Here is a 7072-nt window from a genome sequence, read left to right as displayed (position 1 = left end):
TTTTTAAAAATTGAAAGCTGGATGTGATAGCATATGTCTGTTAATCTAGCACTCAGGAGGTGGATGCAGGAGGATGGAAACAAGCTTGAGGCCAGCATGACCTGTTTAGTGACTCCTGTCTCAAAGAAAAAAGAAAGAAAGAAAGAAAGAAAGGAAGGAAGGAAGGAAGGAAGAAGGAAAATAAAAGGGGGAGGCATGAGTGCTGCAAACTGTGGCCCAGGTCTGTAATCCCAGCATTTAGGAGGTAGAAGCAGCAGGATCAATTCAAATGCATAGTGAATTTGAGACTAACCTAGCCTGCACTGCGTGAAACCCTGTCTCACAAAAAATAAAATCAATAAAAATTAATTGATAATTTAAAATGGAGCAGGCACTCACTTAATTCCTTTGTATCTGAGTAGCCTTTGAAGGGGCTTCAAAACGTCCTTCACCACAGTTTTTTTTTTAAATACCGAGAATGAAGCAGGGATAAATAGAGCCACAGAAAGAAGTGGCTAGGTCTCAAGTAGCTACTGGCTGTTGCCACTTAATGTACATGATTTCCAACTGTGACATGAAGAGCTGGGGCTGTTTCTTGTTTTACTCATAGAGGAAGTCAAAGCATAGAAGAGAGAAGCAACTTGCTGAGCTGGCAGGTGGCAAGCCCTGAGCTTGGGGAGCCCATATCAAGCCCAGGTAACACGGTGGACACGATATGGTCGTGGTCTATCCCTCAACATCTACTCCTGTAATTACTCTTCAGTTAATGAGAGCCTGATTTTTCTCTAGGGTACCACCCCCTAGTCTCATTCCAGATATTTTGAAATATTTTGAAGGAGTCATACGACTCAAGCATGGGCAATTAGTGCAAAGTATTTCTCTGGCTAGTGTGACTCTTCAATATTTAAACAAATATTTGTTGAGAAAAGTTGGGATCTGAAGGAGGGATCAAAATGACCTTCTCAAAGCTCTTCCCACCTCAACTCTGTTGAACCAGGGACAGTCGTGCAACCAGTACGTGAGCCTTTAAGGAATTTGTTTTGTTTTGCTTTGTTTTTGTTTTTGTTTTCAAGACAGGGTTTCTCTGTAGCTTTGGAGCCTGTCCTGGAACTAGCTCTTGTAGACCAGGCTGGCCTTGAATTCACAGAGATCTGCCTGCTTTTGCCTCCTGAGTGTCGGGATTAAAGGCGTGTGCCACCACTGCCTGGCTTCTCTGGGGAAATTTTATATTCCAATTTAGAACATACAATAGAATCTTTCAACAAAGAAGGAAATGCTGATCATTGGGAAGCTCATTTCTGGCAGATCCAGACAGACAATGAATAGGCAGTAAGGGCTTAGCACATTTTCAACTTGCAACAGGTATTTGTTTTGTTTTTTCGAGACAGGGTTTCTCTGTGTAGCCTTGGCTGTCTTGGAACTTGCTCTGTAGACCAGGCTGACCTCAAACTTAGGAGTCTACCTGCCTCCAAGTGTTAAGATTAAAGGCATGTGCCACCACGGCCCGGTACAACAGGTCTCTTAAAAACAGTAATGAAATTAGGACTGGAGGTATGGTTCAGAAGTTAAAAGCACTTACTGCTCTTGCAGAAGACCTAGGTTCAGTTCCCAGCACTTATTATCAGGTAACTCACAACTGCCTATAACTCCAATTCCAGAAGATCCAATGGCCATTGCCCACCACAGGCCTCTGTGTATATATGCAAAGTAGGGCTTGATCAATAAAGAAACTGTTCTACAAGTATAGGGTCAATGCTTGGTGGGCAATGCAGCACATCCCTGTAACCTCAACACTAGGTGGGAGAAGGGCAGAGAAAATCAGATCCCTAGAGCTCACTGGCCATTCAGCCTAGCCCGTTAGTAAGCTTCAAGCTCAGGGAGAGACCCTGTCTCAAAAACTAAGGTGTGGGGTCACAGAATAGGACACCCGATGCCTATTGATGGTACATGTGCATACACGTATAACACATGCACGCAGCACACACAAGAGGGGTGGGGAGAAGGAGAAGGATGATGATGACCACAGTGATGAAGACAGGGCCGTGGGAAATCTTGTTGTTGTGAGACTCTAGTTGGGTAGATATAAGCAAATGTCTCCCAGAGAGGGCACTACAATAGACCAAATACATTTCAACCAGGTCTAGCTTAACGGAGTGGGGAGTTTATTGGGTTACTTATGACACCATAGGGTGACTTGTGGGTATCTGTATCACCCCAAAGCTCGCCCCAGATTAGGCGATGCAACTATTTTCGAGTCACGTGTGAAAGCTGCCTTCTGCGGCTCCCTGTTCAGCTTAGAGCAGCTCTGCCAGACACTCCCTTCCCTACAGCAATTTTCTGCTTCTTCCCTGGGGAGAGACAGTGTGAGTCTTGTAGCTTTCTCGGCCTCCTGAACCTAGAGAGTCTCATTAGCTCTTTTATTTATTTATTTCCTTTTTTCTCCCCCTCAGGAGGGAATGCTTCAATTCTGAGGAAACAGCTTTGCAGCAACGAGTAACAGGACCAAGAGACCAGTGCTTTCAGAAAGGGGAGCCAGGGCCCCTGAAGCGGAGAAAAACCTGTGCTGGGGGCCCTCTGGACTTGGTTGCTGGGAGTCGGCTTGCTCATTCCTGAAGGAGAGAGGGGAGCCAGAAGAGGGAGAGAGAAGGGGAGAGAGATGAACACACCAGACCTAACGGTGTCACCAAACCCTTGAGTCATGCTAGTTTGAGCCTGCACAGAGCAGACCGTCGCCTCTCAGAGGTGCTTGAGGCCGTTTGAGTCCAGTTCAATGTTACGTGCACAGTGAGAGCCCGACTTCCCAACTCGGCATTCATCATGGTCATTGTCAGGCGTCTGTGCCTCTCCCGCTCCTGGCAGGTGCGTGTGTTTTAGACAGTTAAGCAGGGCACAGAATAAACAGGTAATAATTAGACAACTCAATAGACTGCCAGATGCAGAGAAGAGAGAGCGAGTGGCTGTCCATGCTTGGAGAAGAGGCTAAACATCCACTCTTAGGGTGACAGAAGAGGACTTCATGCTTTTGGGGGAGGGGAATTAGTAATTTTTGAGACAGGGTTTCTCTGTGTAGTCCTGATTATCCTGGAACTCATTCTATAGACAAGGGTGGCCTTGAACTCAAGAGATCCGCCTGCCTCTGCCTCCCGAGTACCGGTTTTATGTGTTCGCCATCACTGTCCAGTGGAATATGTGTCTTAACGATTAGCTTCTGTGATGTTTATATTTGATAGCAAGTACTGGGATGGCAAAATGGCTCAGTATGCATGCCACCAGGACTGATGCTCTGAGTTCTAGCCCCAGGACTCCTCTAGCAGAAGGAGAGAACAGGTTCTTACAAATGTCCCTTACCTCCAAATGCATGCTATGGCGTGTGTGTGAGCATGTACACACACACACACACACACACACACACGAATGAATACCTTTGAATAGTAATGAAGTTGAGAATGTCATCGAGTATGGATACAAACCTAGAGATGACATTTCTCCACAGCACCGTGAGTCAAACCCAGCATGGTGATTGAGGCCCATTGTTCAAAGTTGCCCCCAGCTCTTAAACCCCCATACTGTCTCATCTTCTTCTTTAAGGTTTCTGATGCTGTGATACACACTATGACCAAAACAAACCTGGAAAGGAAAGGGTTCATTTCATTTTACAACCTGCAGTTCCTTAGCTAGACAAGTCAGGTCAGGAACTCAAGGCAGGAACCCAGAGGCCGGACCTGGTACAGAGTCTATGGAGGCATGCTGCTTACTGGCTCCTCGTGGCCTGCCCAGCCTGCTTTCTTATAGCATCCTGGACCACCTGTCTAGGGGCGGCACTGTACACAGTGTTCTGGGCCCTCCCACATCAATCATCAATCAGAAAAAGCACACCACAGTCTTGCCCACAAGGCGTTCTGGTGGGAGCATTTTTTTTTTTCACTTGCGGTTCCTCTTTCAAAATGACTCTTGCTAGTGTCAAGTTGACTTAAAACCAGCACAGCCTCCCAAGCCAAAGCAAATCCTCCTCAAAGCTCAGAAACCCGGATTGCATTCCTGGAGGTTTAAATTTAGATTTAAGGATCCGCGGGACTTATGCTTCTGTGGCCTGGTCTGGCTTGCATCTTTCATTTGGAGGACTTTCTGGTTTAGAAGGCAGCTCCGGCAATTAGTTTGGCATCCCCTCTCTCTGGACTAACTCTAAGAGCTCGCTGGCCATTCCTGAGCCTAATCCCAGATGAATGCTGTTTGCTGAGGTCAAAGTCCCGGTGCTTCAGCTTCGCTGGTGTTTACAGAGGAACAGGATTGGGAATGTGGCTCAGGTAGAGGGCCGGGCTAACCTGCAGAGGCCCTGAGTTCCACCCCAGCACTGCAGAAAAGCACAGTGTGGTGGCACATGCCTGTGCCCCTAACTCTTGGGAGGATCTTCAAGGACATCACAAGATTGAAAGCTCGAGGGTAGCCTGGGCTACATGAGACCCTGGCGATAAAAATAAAAACAAAATTTTAATGGTGATTTTGGAAAAAAAATTCCTGTAATTTCTTGAAGATTCTGTAATAGAATGGATCATCTTTGCTCTTTTCAACTTAAGGGGGAAAAAAAACCCAACCGATTGCATCTAAGCAGCAAATTCTATTCAGAACCCAATAGACTATTGTGACAAGCCCTCCTAGGCTGTAGCTGCTGAAATATTCTCCTGGCGGTCTGGCTTTTGAATTTAATCACTTTGCCAAGAAAAAATAAAACCAAAACAAACAAACAAACAAAAAACAAAGTTCCACCTTCAACCTGTGAAGATTAAATAGTTCCAACATCTTAACAGGTTCAGCTAAGTGGCATCTTAGTCAAAAGAGTATGTGGGGTATTTCCAGCCAGCAAGAACAGCCCCCACTCCAACATCCCCACCCCAACTCCAACCTCCCCATCCACTCCACCCCACACACACACACACTCAAGGGATTAGGACACTTTCAACTTTATTCCAAGGCTCACAAAACCTTTCCCTAAAGGGGGGATTTTGGGCTGACTTTAACTAGGAAACTTCTAGGAGGCCCAGCATTCATTATTCGCAGATACCCAAAGCTAAAGACAAAAAGCTGGCAGGAGATCCAGTGTCTGTAAAGCAAAGGTTTGCCCCAAGTGGAGTGCTCTGGAATCTTACAGGGCACATCCCCCCAAAACAACGTCTACAGCCACACCTGGGTGTGGTGGCACATGCCCACAATCCAAGCATTGGTGATCCTGATTCAGGAACCTGAGGGTGGCGGGGCCACAGAGTGCAACCCTATCTGGAAAACTTAAGGGCCAAGAGCATAGCTGAGGGAGACAGCGCCTGCCTCACGTGTGTAAGGCCCTACGTTCAATCCCAGCTCTGCAAAAGAGAAAAGAAAATTAATAATTTTCCAGATGGAAAAGCAGGTATATAGCCTAGAAAACAAAGCTCAATGATAGGTATTTGAAAAAATGGTCCAGTGAGGTAGCTCAGGCTAGCCTGGGCTACACTGTGAACTCTTTCTCAAAGGAAAAAGAGTCAACTCTACTTTTCTCTGTGAATTGAAAAGAGAGGAAGTGGCACTGAGAGCAATCTTAGTTTAAAGCTAAAGGTTGCTGCGATGTTCTACTATGAAAGTAGAGACCAGTGGATTCTGGTCAGGCTATTTGAGGCAACTAATGCCTGTTTCTTATGCTTGTAAAGCTTCCCACTAATCATTCAAAAATGTATTTATGAGGGGTGGGGAGAGGAGGTCAGAGGGCAATTACAGCAGTCAGTTGTCCCTTTCTACCTTGTTTGGAGGCAAAATCTGGTTGTTTCTGCCATGCTGCATACTCCAGGCTAGCTACCCTCAGACTTCTCACAGATTCTCCCGTCTGGTCACAGGAGTGCCAGGAAGACAGATACACACTACCACATCCAGCTTTTTCTGTGGGTCCTGGAGATTGAACTCGCGCTATCAGACTTAGCCACAAGCACCTGTACTTGCTGAGCCATGTTCCCAACCCCATCAGGATGTGTGTGTGGTGTGGTATGTGTGTTTGGTGTGGTGTTTGTGTGTGTGTGTGTGTGGTGTGTGTGTGGTGTGTGTGTGTGGTGTGTGGTGTGGTGTGTGTGTGGTGTGTGTGGTATGTGTGTGTGGTGTCTGTGTGTGGTTTGTGTGGTGTGGTGTTTGTGTGTGTGTGTGTGTGTGGTGTGGTGTGTGTGTGTGTGTGGTGTGTGTGGTATGTGTGTGTGGTGTCTGTGTGTGGTTTGTGTGGTGTGGTGTTTGTGTGTGTGGTGTGTGTGGTGTGGTGTTTGTGTGTGTGAGTGTGTGTGTGTGGTGTGTGTGGTATGTGTGTGTGGTGTCTGTGTGTGGTTTGTGTGGTGTGGTGTTTGTGTGTGTGGTATGTGTGTGTGGTGTGTGTGTGTGGTATGTGTGTGTGGTGTGTGTGTGTGGTGTGTGTGTGTGGTGTGTGTGGTATGTGTGTGTGGTGTCTGTGTGTGTGTGTGTGTGTGTGTGGCGTGTTGCTGGAAACTGAAGACTGAATTTGGGGCCTTATGCAGGTTTGGCAAGCACTCTACCACTGAGCTATATTCACAGCCGTTTACTTTCAGTTTAAAACAGGGCCTCACTAAGTTGCTGAGGCTGGGCGTTGAACCTGCGATTCTTCTTCTTCAGTCCCAGAGTAGCTAGATTGCGGGCCTGTGCCACCTGCTGGGAATGGCTCCCAAGAGTCTGAACCAGTCTTTGTTCTATTAAAGCTTTCGATTGATCAGATGAGACCCATCCACATTTGGAAGGGCAATCTCTTATCGTCAAATGTTATTCTCACCCAAATAGGCCTACATGGAAAAAATTCAGAAGAATAGTTGACAAAATGTCTGGGCACCATGGCCCAGCCAGCATGACGCATAAAATGACCCATCACACCAGGGTATGGAGCTATGGACCTATGACCCAATCTTTACCCAAGGCTTTGGTGTGGAACTAAGTACCCTTTGGGAAGAATAGTGACAGACATGTCCACTCTAGAGAGACAAAATGGCAACAATAGCAATGCTGGTGGCAGCGTCCCATGGCTATCACCACCAGCCTTCGCCTGGCTTTGTAGCTGCGAGTCGCCTTCTTTAGCTCC

Source organism: Microtus oregoni, unplaced genomic scaffold, assembly GCF_018167655.1.
Source record: "Microtus oregoni isolate MIOR12 unplaced genomic scaffold, Mior012 000002F_ref0000024, whole genome shotgun sequence".
Lineage (NCBI taxonomy): Eukaryota > Metazoa > Chordata > Mammalia > Rodentia > Cricetidae > Microtus > Microtus oregoni.
This window is presented reverse-complemented; position numbering follows the sequence as displayed.